Below are 20,017 nucleotides of genomic sequence, written 5' to 3' on the forward strand. Positions count from 1 at the left end.
CAGATTTGGAGAAATATTGATAGATTCTCATAGGTTTACATCAGATTCTATTGACAGGAATAATATTTATTGAATTTATATCTAAATGCGTCGATGTAATCCTTATGAGCGCTTTGTACTCTATATACTGTGTTTTCAATTCATACCAATAGCCTGAGGGCGCTATTATGCACAATAATAGTCCATATATGGAACATGAAGAAGAGCCATGATCATGTGACATTCCAGGACGTCTCTGATACACACAAAGCTACAGAGATTGCGTTGTTACATGCAGATTAAGATATTTTGAAGATAATAAACATGTTTGCAATGATATTTGTTACCTGTGTTTTTCAAGCCATGCCAGGTATTTCCATAATAATAGATTATATTTATAATGTAATGCTAATCTATATAGACTAATCATTGTGCAGAATACTATCAAATAGTATATTTTCTGTCTGATTTTTTTTTATCTGATGCCAGATTAGATCACAGAAGATTATTGAAAACATTTTATTTGCGTTATAAAGTAGGTTTGGAGCACAAACATGGTTTTAATCTCATAAATTGTCATGTATTGATGGTGTGCTAAGCTAACATGCTAGCTAGCTCTAGGTGCTTGAAAAACATTTAACTAAATACAGAGTTTTAGACTTATCATCTTCATATTTTAAATATAATGGTCAGACATGTGGCTTTAGCTGTAGTGCATTTCTAGATTGCTACAGTTCCAACTTCAATTTTATTTTCATGAAGATGTTTCATAAAAATAAATTTCTAATAACTTTACAAAACTTTGAAGCTATTTATAACTATTTTTTTTCATTATGACAATAATAAATTCTACATTTACAATAAACTGCCAGGTGTCAGCTTTCAAATGAGATCATACTTGTGCTTTTAGTACAAAGGGTTCATGAACTGTATCTGTTTCAGTTTGGGTATGTCATTTCTGGGGATTTTTCAAAAGTGGGGTTGCAGCTTAACAAGTTAAGTTAGATTATTATATAACAGTTTCAGGTTATGTTTTAGTGTTGGTAACATGTCCCACATTGTCCCACTCAAACTTATAATCGTCTCACATTTGGTTTGTTTGACGGTGGTCACCCTACCTGCAGTCGGTAGGGTTAAAATGCTATAGCAGCTCACTCGCTACTGAGAAACTAAACCATTTAGAATTGTGTAAGCAATCAGCAGGATAAATGTAAGCAATGTTTAACAGGGAGCCAATGCAGTGCTGACTGAACAGGGCTAAAATGGTCATACTTTAGCTGCTGGATTTTGGACCAGCTGGATTGATAGCTGTTTGTCTATTAAGCATGCAGGGCAACCACCCAGTAAAGCATTACTATATCTAGCAAGCATGCCCCACAAGTCCTGAAAAGTGAAGCCAAAGCATCTCGATCGCCCCCCAGGTGGTTGGTCCAGGATAGGTCATAAACCCTCCCCATGAAGTCTGAGACACGATGGAAAGTAAACAATCAAATTACACATAAAACATTCAATGAAGTTTTCTGTAATTTTAAGTAGTTTTTATCAAGCTGATGTAAGTTTAAGTTTTTGTTTTTTAAATAAGTTTGGTCTTAGTTAGTTATTTGATGCTATAAAAATGGGAATGTGACTTCATGATTGACAGCTTCTCTAAACGAAGTAGTCACTGAGGCACCAACAGACTTTTTGGGGGATTTTTGGGAGGAGATTGGAGCTTCAACTTGAATTTCTACATGTCCATAACTGTTTTTTTCACACTGACACAATAGTTGCTCTGCAGTGAACTTTGTTCTAACCGTTTCTGCGGGAGTGAGGGCGGGACCTTGATATCGCGGCACCACTTCACGCACACTACTGCGCAGACTCAAGTGGTTCATTACTCACTTGTGGTTCATTACTGCGCAGAATCAGGTCCCAAATCAGCGCAAGATGTCAGCGCTATATTAGGACTTTGGCAGCTTAACTTTTCACTAATGGAAGAGACTGAAGGGGTGTCGTCCATCTTTTTTTACAGTCTGTGATATCTAGACTTGAGGTCATGAAAGCATGAATTAACTTTTCAGCATCTGGGAGTTCTAGTGGCCAGCTCATGCTTAATGCGCAGAAGGGCCCATGCAGAGGCCCTAGTGGTCAGATTGAACTATATGCACAGAGGGCCATGGGGCTCCAAGAGGTCAGCTTGAACTGTTTGCACTGAAGGTCCTGGGGGGCTTAGTGGTGAACTTGCTTTATTTGTGCTGTGGAGATCGGAAGTCCTAGTGGTTAGCTTGTACTGAATGCGCATAGGGGCCCAGGTGCCCTTGTGGTTAGCTTGTGTTGATAGCTCCAAAGTGGTCGGTTTTAGTTAGAAAGCTTTGGAGGTCCCTGACAGTATAAGACCCCTGATGCACTTGCCCCAATATCCCTGTCCATATTTCTGACCTGGTTCTCATGTATTTCACAACTATATCCCATGAATCATATAGGCTAGATTTATAATATTTTTGGTGGCTCTTTTTTTTTTTTTTTTTTTTTGAGCTTGACAGTCTGTAGTCACTATCTTTTTTTTTTAATGTACAAAAAGGCATTCTAAATATTCTGCCCCAGATCTCCTTTGGTGTTCCAGTGCAGAAAGAACATCATACAGGTTTGGCACAACGTGAGTGAGTCCATTTTTTAACTGTTTCATTAAAAGTTCCTCTCCAAAAGTTTTCCAAAAAAATAAAACGAGATACATTGAAAATTCCAAGAACTGTATTTGCTTTAGGGTTATTGTACTGGTTACTCTGATCATGTGAGCTCTCCTGCCTAACATGAATTTTCCACCATTTCTGAAAATATTGATTCCTCCCTCTCTACAGAAGGAGAAATTAGCATTTTGTAACTATAAACTGGTGTGAGCTCTCTCACACAATCACACAGCGGTTTTCCCACACACTGAAGTTGAGAGATTGGCTCAGGGGAGAGTGGTGAAGCCATGAAGCAACACAGTGAATCGATAGGTCTTTCCATGGCAGGGTTTTGAAATCGATGTCCATGGGAAATTAAGCTGTAGTCTTTGAATAAATTGAAGACATTCAAGCAACAACTACCAGAAGCCACCCCCCCCCCCCCCCCAAAAAAAAAAGAGAAAAAAAAAGAAAACCACAAAACTAAACAGAAATCAGAGAGATCTGTGAATGATCTCCTGTAGAATATTTTAGAATCTGTGAATTCTCTGTGGTTTTCTCTGTGAATCATAAGTAGTTTAAGAACAAGGAAACAGGGATTCATGTAGCAATAGTACCCACTGACTCAGGTACCGTCCCTGTGTCAGAAACTGACTTAAAAAAAAAAAAGCTTCTCTGCAAATAGTCACTAGTGTAAAATGTGTAAAACCTAGTCCTGATATGGGGTGCGTTTCCTGTACAACAATGTAACACACTTATCCATCGTAATATCATGCGTCGCTGAAATAATTAATAAGCTAGTCATTACTGTTTCCCAAAACCATAGTAACATAGTTGCACCTTTTTCATTTAACAATATAGCACTTAATGACATCAATTACAGATGGTAGCGTGATAACGTCTGCTAATTAATCGATATAAGATTGTAATCAGCGTCAGATTCTTATTTACACAAACAACATAAAGCTTTTTTTTGTCAAAGTCACATTAACATGCAGTATGTTACACTTTATCCCCCGGGTTTCACAGACAAGGCTTAAGCCTAGTCTTAGACTAAAATGCATGTTTGAGCTGTTTTAACTGAAAACAACTTGCACTGACATCATAAAATATGTCAGTGCCATTGTTTTGTCTCAAGATGCACACCAGTAATGTTTTTTTTTTTTTTTTTCTAAGGCATGTTTAAGTTAATCGGCCAGAATTACCTTCTGTGTTTCATGTAAGGCTAATACATGTCCTATACAAAATCAGACCGATTATGGCCCATTTCATACTAAATAGCACACATACAACTTGTAGGGGATTTTTGCGTTATATATGAATACTGTAAAAAGGTTTGAGTTTTACATGACAAAACTATGCAAATGTGTATGGTATTAGTAGAAAATAACTGATTCATATATAAATCATTTGAAGTTCTTATATTGAATCATATGCTAGTCAAATTAAAGTCATATAGAATTTATACACATTTTGTGTCATTTGTTTGTTTCATACAGATTTCATGTTTTGATGACCAACATCTGATTCACTTATATGCAGTTGGCATATTTTTATTTGTACAGTGCAGAAGCCGGTTTGAGGATTACTGTCAGAATATCACTGACCTTTATGAAGACTGTTCATTTTCCTACAGGATTTGAAAGAGCGGTTGAAAAGCAATGACATTGTTAGACTGTGTATTTACATTAATTGTGAACTGTCTGGGCCTGTTGTTTGTGAAAAATCATAAAATATTATTGCAAATGAACAAAGTTGAGTTAAATATGTTTCTAGAACAGTGATTAAAATGTTGAAAATTGGCTGGAATATGTTTTTGTATATGTGACATGAACTCTGGTGATGCACTCTAAAAACTTTTAATATGATTTACTCAATTTTTTTGGTGAAACATTTTTACACTTAGAATATTGATTAAATTCTATACTCTGTATTAACTGAGTAAATGTAAGTAAAACAAATTAAATAGATCTGAGTAACTGTATTTGGTACATTAACAAATAAACTTGAGTAGAAATAAATTTTTTTTGGGGGGGGGGATATTTAAAAACAAATACGAGTAATATTAACTGTGTTTATATGCGAGTAATATTAACTTTTTTTATTTCCTCTAAACCTTTGTAAAAATATTCCATACAACCACCAGTATAACTACATGACATTGGCCTTTATTGTCGATGAGTAAGTTAGCCTACAGCAATACAGCATATTTTATACTATTTTAACACGTATACAATATTGCCTACATTTAAACTCATGTAAGTTAACAAACATTTTTGAAGTAAAAACATTTAGGCCTAAACATTCAAGTAATTCAAGTATAATCAACTGGTCTGTTATCCAATATCCACCGGATCAGTGCTGGTTCCCGTGCCGGAGATGGATTCGCCTCTGCGGTTGAACCTCTAACTTTAAAGTTTACACCGCCGTCCTGTGTCACTCACAGCCGAAAGATGCGGCGACGCGACTGACTCCATAACCTGCCAATAAACAAACAGTGCACAGTTCTGAGGACATTTTATCATCCAAATTAGTTATATTCATTATCTTTAGGAATATAGACGTTGTGTTTTTTGTGCAATGCGTTACAATCATGCGAAAAGACAGGTGCGAGTCGACACTCGTTTAACTCGTTTAAGGTGAGTAACATTGCATCTCTGTATGTTCTTTCGCATTAAATAAAATGATTTTACAGCACATTAAGCACATTAATGATTATACAGATAAAATAAAACATGCACACACCTGAATTTCACAGACGAAATGCACCAATTCTGCGACGCTGAGAAGAGAGGAGGAGAACTGTTCAGGACTGAAGAGAGTTCAAACAGCGCGCTCTCACTCAACCGTTGAGTTGTCACGAGGGTGGGGGAGGGGTGCATTGTTTTAATTGAGTAAACTTAAAGGGTAACTCAACCCCTGGTCAGAGCCTGACTCCACCCACTGGCAATATTTGAAAAATGCTGTAAAAGTGGGCAGAACCCAGCGGAGATAGAGGGGACGAACAGAGAGTGGGACTGAGCGGGGGACGTGCAACTGACGTGCAACTTCCCTAGTGAGCTCACGCGTTCTATTGAATCAATAGGAAATTTTATAATTTGACTGAAAAAACATTGCCTAACGAGACACAGTTTTAAATCTAAAGTCTCCCTGTACATTCTCACAACGCAAACATCCTAAGCATTTAAATGGGTATTTGTTTAAAGTCGGAAATTTTTCCTGCTTATTAAAGGCACAATATGTATTTTTTTTGCTTTAAAAATATAAAAAATCACTATATCTATGTTATATATTTTTTAAAGTTGTGTATTTACAGTATCCCGACAGTTCCAATTAACTTCTAAATCCAGAGAAATTAATATTTTAATTCGAAGACACGGACCGTGTCTTTATTTCCGTTATGTCGCAGTCAATGGCGTCATATCCGCGTTGTCCCTGGTTTCCGCCTATGGTGCCATGGTAACCAGAGCTATGAGCAGAGCCCTCTGATTAACCAAAGCGACAGACGCAGACATCTGTGGAGTTCGCAATGTCTATTTGCACGCTGTTGTTGTTTTGTTCAAACATTATGGACCATGGCAAGCAGACTTTGGATAAAAAAGGAGAACTAAAACGAGAATCAATATCAGCGCGGTGTTTTCGAGATGCATTGCAGAGAGCTCCCATAGACAGTATATAAACGAGAGCTCCACGTCCGAGACTTCGACCGCTTCTACATGTACTTTATTAAACAGGTAAGCACATTTACATAAAACTAATCAATGTTATATAACGTTAGTTCAACAATGATAAAATGTTAGAATATGATCTGTATGTTATTCTAATGTTGATCTAGCTTACTGCTAGTCTCATACAGACAAACTAACACATACTTTTCAACACATTCAAATGCAGTTTAGTGTGCTAGTGTAACGTTAGACCATGTGAAACATCGCTGTGTTACTTCACAAGTTTAATTTGTCTAATAAACTGACCTGTGAGTAGTAATTCTGCGTGTAGTTCTGTAGAATGAAATGTCCATATTCCTTTTATATCCGCGGGAGCTCTCGTCGCGTTTGGAGCTGATAGCTGTCTCTTAGCAATCCCGAACTGCTTCATATCACAGTCATGATAAAAGCATCGATGTATTCAGTCAACCATAAACATTATTAGATCGGCCGGCTTGACGTTGACGACAAGATCCATAATTCTTAGCATGTGTTGCGTCATCAAACTACGCCTTTGTTATTGTAAAGAGGTTAGCGACCCCTAGTGGAGAAAAAATCCCATACTGTACGTTTAAAAAACGGCAATTTCTTTGCAAAAGGAATAAAAAGCTGTTCGAGAACACTAGTCGGCCTTCACTGAAAAGCTATCTTCACAGGTAAGAAAAACAGTTTGATACTATTAATTAAATAGTGAAAGGTAAAGACCTATATTTTTGTGAATTGGTGAATATTCAGGTGAATATTGTTTCGTAGCCACGAATTAATAATACCTCAGCACGTTATACTAATTTGTTCCCTCGTTTTATTATATTGTAGCCACGTTGTAATTCGTTAAATCAAAATGAGGGAGGGAATTAGTTCATCGTTCAAGTCGTTGTAACAACGAATTATTTAGATCAGTGGACAGGGCGCATAAGAACAAGCAGAGAGCAAGAGCCCCGGTCGCGCGCGCACTCTCATCGCCTTCAAACAACACGAGCGCTGTATTGCTCTCTCTCTCTCTCTCGCGCATATCAACATCAATTGACACAATACAGTAAAAGGTCGGAAGACCGATTGTGTTTTATAGATTAGTAGTTTGTTTATATAAAGTGTTTGATTAGCAAGTACATGTTCAGGAAATGCATAATACAAATTGTATGGGTTAATGTAACGGTAAACGGACTCTGCACGAAGCTCTTTTGAAGCTGTCAAATGGTGTCGCTGTTGGACACTTGTGATTATTGCTGCTCTGAGGTTTCTTATAGGCTACTGTTTTATCGTTGTTTTTTTGAAGAAGCGGCAGCTCTTGCCTCGGAGAAAACACGGGCATAGCGACAATTTTGCATATAAATGACTACTTATAGGGCTTGAATTACAACCTGTGGGCAGTTTTCCTACATCCTTTTGTGAACGTTGTTTTACACTTGTATGCTGCACAGCGGGTCATCTTAAAAGTGCCGTCGGAGCTACCAATCTCTGTGTAACGTGCATTGGAGCCCTCTGCTGGTAGGGAATCGTAAGATGGCCGCTCGAACACTTCCGGTGGCTTCACTGCCTAGTGGCAGTTTAGAACGTCATGAGCTATCTCTCTATTGAAATGGGTCTCAGGCACTGATCTACATAATGACTGATGTAGATCAGTGCCTGAGACCCATTTCAATAGAGACAGAGCGTATTTAGGCCACGCCCACACCCAGGGGGAAAACAATCCAACCGTCTCCATTGACTTTGCATTGCGAGAGGCTGCCTCCTTGTCATTTCTTGCTTCTAACAAAAGACAGAAAATGAAAGGTGTACAGCAAACAAGCTAAAAAACCCATAAATAAGTTTTTATTAGCTCTCGACCCCAAAAAAACGAGTGTTTAGGACATAAAAGTGGATACAGGCAGTTGAGACAGAGCGTCACGTGTCTCATTACTCTGAGAACTAACGTACGCCCGCTGGAGGAGACCGTAATCGGCAACACAGGATAGTTTATCTTACAGAAATATAATATATGCAACTGACATTTGGATATTTGACTCACCAGTGACCAAATGTTTAACTTACTGCACACATAGTGTATTTTTAGTGCATTCTGAGTGTCAGGATCCCACAATTTACCCATTCGTTCCAGCCTGTATCCACTTTTATGTCCTCAAACGCTCGTTTTTTGGGGTCGACAGCTTATGAAAACTTATTTCTGGGTTTCTTAGCTTGTTTGCTGTACACCTTGTCACATAGCAGCTTTTAGGCATTATTCTGTCTTTTGTTAGAAGCAAGAAATTACAAGGAGGCAGCCTCTCGCAATGCAAAGTCAATGGAGACGGTTGGTTTGTTTTCCCCCTTGGTGGGCGTGGTCTTCAGATTATGACGTGTTGCGCTCTGTCTCTATAGCGTGCGCTCTCTGTAGGCGCAGATTAGTTGCCATTTGAGAACGACTGACATTTCTATCTTTTCATACAATTACATAAAGAGTAAACTTAATTTCTTATGCGTGTTAAATATTAATAATATTACGAGTGGAAGCAATATGCAGGTAAGATGTTTATTGTCAAATAAACAGAACACGGTCAGAAACACAAAACAACAAAGAACACAGAAGTGGGCGAGTGGCGCAGGGACTTCGATAGACAACCATGCGGGTGATGAAATCCAGTGATGATTAATCCAGTGTCCGGGAGAGTGACGAGTTGAATCGGCAGTGAGACACAGAGAACCTTCCAGGGAAACGAAGAACGCCACGGAACAGGACAGGAACCAACACAGGACATATCGCAACGATCTGACAACACAAGAAACCAGTCACTGAGAATATATACAAGTTGAAAGTGAAGACAGCTGGCGCTGATGATTAGCGGTAATCAGAGGACACACCCACACTATCACAAGACATAAAGAAGGCAGGGAATTCATAAACCGTGACAGAAACAGATTAGTTTAATTATCCATTCTCAAATATTGTGATGGAAATTTCACAAATATATTAGCTAAGTGTATTTTAAATAAATAAATAATTGGTTAGTCAAATACTAAAAATACTAACTGTATTTTAGTGAAAAACTTCAAACCTAGATATAACTGTAAATTTCAGACAAAATTAATTGGAGTTTTAGTCAATTATTCCGGTATGTTCAACTCAAACTATCAAGTAAATGATATTCAGAGATTTTATTAAGTTAATAAAGTTAATTATTACTGTGATATTTACTAAGCCATTTAATTATTTTTTAAAGTGATAAGCATAAGAATCACTTCGACATTTAGGAAAGTTTTATGTTTGTAGGTTAAGAATAGAACTGTTGTATACCATAGTAGTACTGTGATAAAGTTCAGAGAAATTGTCTCAAATGAAAATGAAATCTGGTGATGCAGGATTTAAAATGAAAACTATTGATATGTGAAATATGCAACTGTATCTTGTAGAATACACTCTAATAAATAATTTTGTAATTAAAATGTGTGCTTGTGTGTGTAGTTTAAATGCTGTGTTTCATCTAAGGCTGATTATACAGTATATAACCATGATTGACTACAGGCATAGAGCTCGACTTAGGACAAGATAAGAACAAGCATGAGTGAAGTACAGCCTTATACTGATTGGTAAACTGCACTGTTTTATACACGTCCATGCTGGACATATTAAATTAGCATTATTTTCCTATGTTTTTACATCAAGAAAATCTTTATGGCTTTAGTTGTATGTACAGTTGGACATGTATGACATATGATTAAAAATACATTAATATTATGCAATTTATATATGTGGTTTTTGCAGCATATATGTCCCTTATAATATCTGTTGGAATATTTCAGAATCACAGGTGTTTTTAGCAAACCTTTTCCATATGGGATACTCTGCCTAAAAACTGGTTTTGATTATCATCTCTATCAGTCACGCTCATGTGTTATTGCAGTTCAACATCATGAAAGTTCATTATCTGCATGCAAGTAAACAACAAGTAAAGAAATCACATGTGTATATTAGATTTGTATATTAAAGTGAGAGCAGTGTAATATACAGTACCTACTGCTAGGCTATGCTCTTAATATGAATCAAACAACAAAAGAAAAACAGACAATCACTGTATAGTGATTAAATAGAAGTTCAATAACTTCAGTAGCTTTAATAAGAACACATTTCTTGAATGCTGATGTTAAATGCTCTGGTGAGGAGATAAACCAGCCCGTTCTCATCCTAGGGCGTCATATATTGACGCTTTTGACATTTCGTCGACATCGAACGCACATGGCACCCTTTAGCGTCAATATGAGACGCAGATAGAAATGGGCCAGAAGGCGCCTCCTAGCGGTCTAACCCTAACCCTACACCAGACCTAAACCTACCCATAACTGAACAAAGCTCTGTGCGTCTCATATTGACGCTAAAGGGTGCCATGTGCGTTCGATGACAGCAAAATGTCAAAAGCATCAGTATATGATGCCCAAGGATGAGAATGCGTTGGATAAACGTGGCGGACTGTTTACAGCTCACTCAGGGCGGAGACTGTCAGCAGTTGTGGGCGGGGCCTGTGCAATGTGATGTCATATTGCATAGAAACTGCAAATGGATTATTCTGAGACACTGCTTATGATTTATGGGTATTAAAACAAAGGGAGGGGGTAGAGTTTTACCATTATAGTGTGGTTGTGTACACAACCAACACACATTTATTTTGAAACACCATGTAGAAATTAATTTTGGATAATAGGTCATCTTTACAAGATTATGGATTTACTGTGTAACTCCATGCTGTTCTGGAAATTTTCCACATTTCCTGCTAAAGAGTTTGAGGTATGGTTAGTTTAGGAGTAAAGAAAGGGTTTGGATTATGGGTTTAGACTTAGGGGTTATGGTTGGGTTACGGTTAGGGGTAAAGTTAACAATATAAATACAGATGTTAAGTAAATACAAGTAGCCTATTTTAAATGTAATTACAATCCATCAGTATATACATAAGTATATTGTATTCAAATTGTTTAGTACACAGTAGCTGTAAGGCTAGGAGCTTACACTGTTATTTTGAACCAATAATCGAAAAAAATAAGGTGAAGGATGACGTGCATATACACTGTAAACCCCAATGTTGTCCATACTAAAGATATCAAGTTATCAGAACTTGACATTACTTAAAATAAAAAGTTTTGGCATCAAAACTTAAACAGGTCTGCTTAACTTACTCATTTGGCAGCAAAAATCTTTCTAATTAATATCTTAAGTGTTGTAAACTCAACATTTCAATTCATTTAAATTATTAGCTATGTCTCTGTTTAAAATGATTGGTCGCGCTTGAAATTCTGCCTTGACAACCGTGCTGATTGGTCGATATAACGCAAGGCGGTAAAATATTTTTTTTTTGTCCTGCTGAATGTTTAACGGCTCTGGTGTGACGCAGAAGCAGTCCTCTCGAGGCACTTGCAGATTTCTGAAATAAAGCTAAATAGGTAAGTAACGTAGAGATTTAAACACATTTATACATTTATCGTAATTGCCTTACACGTTTTATTCTGTTTTTTCCCCGTTTTACTCCGGCAAGCGGTTCAAGCAGACAGGTAGTAAAGCAAGCGAGAACCGGGAAGAGAGTTGTTGTGAAAGACTCATTAGACTACACTCAGTGGTAAGTTAATTGTAAAATATACATACATTTTTCTTAGTTGCTTTTAAAATACTTTATTTTTAGATAATTTTCGAGTTGGAAACACGGTTGAGTTACTAACTTTCTGTAAGAACATTTAACTTTCCCGCTGAATTTCCTGTTATCCTCCCCCAGCGGCACTATCAGGCAGCCGGTCATGAATCAGGCGCGGAGGGGGAGAGAGTCGTAACGTTATAGCCTAGGCCCACGGAGTTAACGTTAGCTGGTAAGTTAATGTAACACACCTGTAAATTGTACTTATTGTCTGTAAAATGTTTTATTTTATACGGATGGACAAGGTATAAATGCATTTAAGTTAATTGCACACTGACAATGAAACGCGCCAATGGACTAACTTGTATGCACGGAGCATTCTTTAAAACTTCCGCAATAATATAACGTTACGCCAGCTGGAAATGTCACTTGCTGGTGTGTTGGTATCTTCAGTGTCCTGAGATAGATTAAACAGCATAAATATTGTAATAAAAGATAAGCTCATATGCATTTGAATTTGTAAATGTCAGTATCATTGTAAATGTTTATCTTTTTTGACACATTCTTTTTATAAAAGTGATTTAAAGGCTTAAATATGCGAGGTTTATCTTTTTCTTAAACATTCTTTGTGAAAAATTATTTAAAAGCTAATTTAATCTTTAATTTAATACTCATCAATCCTACCTTGTAACTGTTATTTTTGGATTCTATTAGATTTGTTGAAGGTTTGGCTGAATTTTGAATGTGCTTTGCTGAATATATTAACAGTTTAAATAAAAAAGCTGAATTGTGAGTTTGTGTAAGTAAAATTTTAAAGGTCAATACTGCTTAGAAGTGAAAAGAAAACAAGAAAAAACCCGAAAGGGCTAAAAATTATCAAAAAAAAAACAAAAAAAAAACGGAATTTGCAAATAAAATAAAATGGAATTTGAGAAAAAATAACACGGATTTCATAGGGCCCTACATATAACATCGTTTTTATTTTTATTGAAAGGCTTATGAATACTTGTTCACCGAAAAATGAAAATTCTGTCATCATATACTCACCCTAAAGTTGTTCCAAACCTGTATGAATTTCTTTCTTCTGCTGAACAGAAAGGAAGATATTTAGAATAATGTCAGTAATCAGACAGTTTTAGATACCATTGACTTCCATAGTATATTTTTTTCCTACTATGGAAGTCAATGGTATCTAAAACTGTCTGATTACTGTCTGAAAATGTACAAAATTTTATTTGCCACCCCGGACCCCCCTAGAGGTACCAAGCTCCACCCACAAAAATAATGTGGGAAACACATTAGGCTATATGATGATCTACAAAAAATACAAATTTAATTATCTCATTATTAAAATACATTATTAGGATTTTACCACCTCCGTCTCATTTTGAGCCAGGAAAACCTGACAGGAGCTATTTTGCTGAATATTCTCACGATTGCAAATGTTACATTGATTTTAGTTCAATAAACAATTAATGAATATTAAATTATTTCAATTACTTAGGTTAAATATTACATATAAGCATGTAATATAATGTGTATTTCCATCACAGGTTTGGTCTTAAATATTACATATACGCATGTATTATAATGTGTATTTCCATCAAAGGTTTGGTCTTAAATTTCATTCAAAGTGGCATTAAAAAGTCTTAAATTTAACTTGTTTATATCTGTAGACACCCTGTTAATGACAGAATTTTCATTTTTGGGTGAACTATCCCTTAAGGTTAAGTTGCACCTTTTGAAATGTACATGAGCTTACATGCATGTGAATTAATTTAAATTTAATGTTTATTCATCTTCACTAGATGTCCGATGATCGCAGCTCTAATCATGATGTGCCAGTGGGGATTGTACTAGTGGAAGATGGGATGACTCTTCAGCCCCTCAACTCTCTGCATTTGTCTCCCTTGTCCATTGGTATAGTAATTGGGGGACGCATCCTCCTTTCCATGGGGCAGAAAGACCTGCAGCCTAAAATACAATCTTTGGCTAACCATCTGTTTGGTTAAAATGGAGAAAACGTGATCAGCACATGCATTCAACAAAAAATAAAATATGATGCAGCGGCCAGTAAGACTTTTACCAGCAGAATGCAACAGCTTTTTCTAGGGGGCGATGTAATTTTCTCGATGACAGAACACTGAAATTTGTGTTAGAAATTAGCTTATTTTGTTGGTCATGTGTCTTTTTTAAAAATGCAACTGTTAAAAATGAGCTTATGATTTTTTTGTCTTTTAAAAATGTGACCTAAAAAATGGCTTTTGATGTTTGTGTTAAATGTGTTTAAAATTAGCTTATTTTGTTGATGTGTCTTTAAAAAAATGCAACTAAAAAATTTGCTTATGATTTTGTTTGTCTTTTAAAAATGTGAGCTTACTGTTGAAAAGCTTTCCATTTTAATGTTCATGTGTCTTAAAAATATGAGCATATTATTATGAGAAATGTTTCTGTTAAATTAATGTAAATGCTGTATATACCGAATAAAATGGTTGATGTGAAAAACAATACTTGTTTTAATGATTTATAAATTATTTAATACAAGGAAACAATATATAAACAGGAGAGTTTGAGTTAAGTCTTTGCCTTTTTAAGTTATATGTACTTAAACATTTAAGTTATCTGTAGTTAAACATTAAGTACAGATAACTTAAATGATTGAGTTACTTCAATGAAGCGACCATATTAGGCCAACTCAATTGAATTGAGTTGTCAATTTCCCCATTACTCAATTGAACTGAGGGAATCACTTTCCTCAAATCATTTGAGTAGTCTCAACTTATTAGGGTTTACAGTGTAATTCAGTTATTTATCTGAATCCAACATAATTAATCTGACTCCATTAAATGTTTTGTTATTATTTAACCTCTTATTCTTTAAAGGTAAACGTCTTTCTTGAAACTGATAGGAAAACATATGGGATTTAACTTTAATGCTTATGACGAAAGTAGCGATCACTTTAGCTATCAACATTACTAGTGTAAAAGGAAAGATTCTCAAAGCCTTTAAAGCAGGCAAAGTTATGTATTTAGTTACATGTTTAAATATACAGACAGTAGAATGGAACAACATACTGTATAGAAAAACTTAGCTGTAACAAATAATGTACTGCTGTGCAGAAGAGGCTGTAAAAGCCTTTATTGTAGTACAAGGTTACGCACCGGTGTGCAGGAGTGGCAGGGTTAAAGCCTTTCTCCTAAATCAACTGTTACATTTTCTTCTTATACCTTGAGCAAAGTATTGTTAAACGTGAGTGGGATAAAACACCAAAACCAGCTCACAGGAAATCAAAAGCTATATGGCAAATGGGTGATGATCATGAGGAAGAGAAGAACATTAACATATTCTCCTCTATGCATGTTTAAGCAACAGTACCTAGATTGTACATAGGATACTTAAATATCTCTTTTAAGTTCACCACCATTCAATTCAGTTTATAAGCTGTCAGATGAGACCAAACATGACATAGTTACATGTTAGAGCACACATAAACAGTATGTAGTTAAAAGCATATGTCCTGTGAAGCAAATGATACAGATGTGTCATTGAGGTGTAAACAACTCTGTCTCCCAGACAGAACTTTCCTATGCCAGGAGTGTCCCAACAGTCCTCAGTCAGCATATTGATAAATCCCTTGGACTAAATAAGCATTAGCATACTGTGATGAAGGCCATTGTGCCACATTTAATTCATATTATTGGATTTCTGAAGTATAGGGCAGTAAAGAGTTCTTCCCATTTTCACTCAGCCCTTCATAGTTAAGGCCACCTAATATAAAGCGTGACCCAGTATGTAACTGGCATACACTTTACTTACGATTACATGCAGTTCATTCACATGACATCTGAGGACCACTTCACTTTTTTGTTTCTTATGGTTTTGCTTTATTTGACGTTTGAATCATCTTGGGTTCCTTCTTATGTCATACTCCAGGGCACACTGCTAATTGTTGGCACGCTAAAATATATAAATTAAATGGAATGAACGATAGAATGTGTTGCATGTTAACTTGCTTATTGTGCTCATAAGTATGATATATTAAAGTCCGCATCATACTGACAAGAAACTATGCTTCTAACCACAGGTCGAGAGTTGTACTGTATGTAGCAAAACGTGGCGCGCTTTCGTAGTGACTACGACACCCCAGATTAACGGGGAAAAGCAACCCAAATAAAAAGGGAAACACAAGTACGTTCCACTTAGAAACGGCAAGAGGCGTGAGTTTCCGTATAAAAATAGTTGCTTTTATTAAAGTTAAAATGGTTGGCCAATAGTCATTTAAAGAGGTCATAGACTGGATTATTTTATTATTTTATAATGTTTCCTGGGGTGCCCTTATAATGTTAGTATGATTTTAACATCAGCAACTGTCATAATTTAGAAATAAAAGGCATTTTTCCAAGCTTGATTTTAGCCTCTGATTTGAACGCTCTGTTTTAAGGGGCGTGTCTGCTGTGAGACTTCTGTGTAAACGCCCACTGCTGTGATTGGCTGATATGTTTGCATATGAAATAGCTAGTATTACATGTGGAACTCTCTCTAAAACTTTTACTACGTTTTTACTATAACAGCTATCGAGATTAAGGAATCGTGAAACGTATTGATCATAATGATCTATTCCCATCACATGAAAGGTTGCAGTGATGAACATTGAGCAGATGACAGACAGTCTGTTGGTTGCATATGAAATTACACCTCTGGCTTTCACCAAATTACAATGCAAACACGATGTAAATACAGTAAAAGCTTTGTTGTGCTGTACATTATAACGGTGTCATGATTTTGTAATGATTGATTTCAACGAGTTTTGGCAAGTGTCCAGATAAACTCGCGCTGTTTGATTGACAGTTTAGGCAATTGGAAAGGGTGCGTTCTTTGATCGCTTTCTTTATACTGTATAATTTAATCACAGTTTAAATAAGATTATTTTCATCCTACTTAGAGAAACGATGTGAAGTTGATTGTTTAGTCACTGGCTTGATTCACTGATGCATAAACAGTATTGAACGATATTTTGAGATATAATCTGTCTGAACTTGAATAATTACATCTGAGATCACTGATCACAGATCAGGCATTAGAATAAACATGACTACTTACATGTTTGTGGTGTTGCTGGCAGATCCATATCGTAAAAGTCTGCTTGCAAAGCCTCCGCCGAAAATTTACCAAATAATCCACAGTGAAATACATCGAATATAAAAACAAATAATGCACTGCTGAGACATTCACATTGTTGGGAAAAATAACCCACTATCCTAGCATTAGGATCATTTGGAAGGTAATGGTATTATTGATCCTGTATCGATCTTTTCTCGTTCTTATGTCACTGTTCACTAATGCTCCAGGGGGGTCGGGGCCAAAGCTGAAGTGTGACGTCACAAGTCTCCACTTTTTAGATCCTGTCATTTGCTGGCCTTGGTTTCAATAAAAGCAGTTTTTGGAATAACAAGAAAGTTTTGAGTTTTGAAACTTACAGGGTATTTTTTATAGTATAACAAACTCATAACTGTCAAAGGATCAAGGAACATTTGAATTCTCATTCTATGACCCCGTTAAGACCAGTAATCGGCACCAGTGCCAATGATTGAAAGAAACAACAACAAAACTAATTAACAATAATAATTGCAGGGGGGCTGAGGCTTCCTATTTGAAGAACGGGCTGGTATGCCTACAAAGGCAAACAACCTTAAGTCGCTAGAGTTTTGACCACTATTTTAAAGTTACTGTATTCTGCCTTTGTATTGTCAGCAAAAAGTGAGAAGTCATGCCAAGGCAAAAGGCAGTAACTTCCACATTATCAAAATTTGGTTGCTGATCACCATTAACAAAATCATTATAGTAACACCTGTATAAAATCTAGTGATCATGGCATTTATTTTGTATGATTTACAATTATTTATAGCCATCTACTTATTGCTATCCTGTGCTTTGGTTGCATTCTGATGGCATTATTGATACATTTGACATGACAAAATACCTCCATAGATATATTAGTCCAGCGTCGGCTCGACCGTGTTTAGGGCGGTGCTGAAGGCACCGGCGAAGTTTTGGCTATCTGCCAGCTAGATGCATGAGTTACCCCTTTTCCACCAACAAGAACCGGGTGCTGGTTCAGAGCCAGAGCCAGAGCTGGTTCAGAGTTGGTTCGACTGACGAGCTTACTAAGAACCGGTTTGCCTTTCCACCGGCTAGAGAGCCACAACAGAGCCAGATCTTACGTCACTGTATACGTCTCATGTTGCCCAGCAACCGCTAGTGCGGTAGCGCCAAACACAAACACGGCAGGCTTGTTCGAGATGCATCGGCTTCTCGCAGATCGATCGCCGCATGACATCAAAGCACTGCGATAGCGATCTAAAAGCACAAGGAGTCGTATGCTCTCCAAACACTCCCGCAGCTCCGATCGGTCCTTGCCGCTCCGATGCATCTCGAACAAGCCATCAACAATAACGGACGTTGCAATACTATGGATGCTCATGGGTTTGCAAAAATACATCGGAATCCAACGCGTTCGTGCAGCTCGCCGTAACTTACATAGACGAATATTATAATCGAGCTGCTATTAGCTCGACTAGCTGCTATTTAAAAATGGCGGTCACAAGTTTCTATTCGTCTTGTTGGTCACGGTAACCCCGCCCCCAGCCCCTGACGCAAGCGGTTCTTTCTTGGCTCCGTTCAAGACCCTGCAATGATTTGGTGCTACTTAAGAACCAGTTTTACTGGTTCGGAGCTGGTGCTTTGGCGGTGGAAAAACAAAGAACCGATTTGAAACTAGGCTCTGGCTCCGAACCAGCACCAGCTCTGCCTTGGTGGAAAAGGGGTAAGTGTTTCAACCAGGTCCGGTACCCGAACTGGGTGAGGCGGGGCATTAGTTCTTTGTTGTATTCATCTGCTACGGCATGTGTAACATTTTTCTGTCAACTCTGTATAATACTTTGGATTCGATATTGCACGTTTGTCGGTGGAGCGGTTTCAGACCATACTAAATGTTCTGACCGCATTTGTGCAGGACAAAGCTCTGAGGACATCAGAAGTTAGAGGGACTGATGGCAGCTGTACAAAGTAAAGTACACAGGCTACACCGTAATTTTAATTTTAATGGACAGTAAATCAAAGGCAGATAACATACAGTCTGGTAGGTAGCATTATTTAATAGAACACCGGCACAGTAACTTCCTATTGACGCACGGCTAAACAAAGGCAGAGTACCGTAACTCAATTTGAGCGTTCCAAAACAAAGCCAAAGAGCGGTAACTGATGTTACGGTGTTCTGCCTTGGTTTCTCATGGGCTTTTGGAAGTTACTATTAAGACAACTCATTATTTTCTCGAAAAAACAACGGAATTGATACAAGATACTCATCCACATGATAAAGGAGGTCTCGAATGTGCCAAAAATATAAATAACTCATTTTCGACCAAGAACGAAGTTACGGTCTTTTGCCTTTGCACGGCAGAGCACCAGGTACACCATGCCAATCAGAATCACACCCACCCCGAATCACTGCAAATGACACAGCAATAATGACAACCCTTGGTGATGTAAAGCCTGTGCAGCAAACCAGCCCGCTTCAGGAAGTATTCAGCACTCCTACAAATAAAGGAACAAAAAGACACAGAAAATCAAGAAAAGTACAAAAACACAATATACTCAAACTAAACAATAGAAAGGATCAATTTTACAGAACCATACACATTAAAGACAAAACAATGACTTATAGTGTCACACAAGTATAAAGATTACACCAGACTCAGAGCTAACTACAGGTCATAGGTTAGCAAAAATGACTTTTTTATAGAGTAGCTTCTTTAGTGACTATAACGGCAACAGCTGGTGCTCCGACCTAGCTGTGTTACACTGTGGTCCCACACAGATGGGGGCCCTGAAGGCACAACACACCAAGACCAACAGCACTCCACACACATCCATGACGCACCCCAAGAGGCATAAAGAGCATGTTTATATACTGTTTATATATGGCCTACCTTTGTGCACATGGCCACAAATTGTTTCCTGCTTCTCCATCTCGCTCTAATTCATAGTGATATGGCCAGCTCACAAAATCACTGATCTTTCTCAATTAATACATACT

The sequence above is a fragment of the Scardinius erythrophthalmus genome (assembly GCF_964197995.2).
Source record: "Scardinius erythrophthalmus genome assembly, chromosome: 8".
In the NCBI taxonomy this organism is placed as follows: Eukaryota; Metazoa; Chordata; class Actinopteri; order Cypriniformes; family Leuciscidae; genus Scardinius; species Scardinius erythrophthalmus.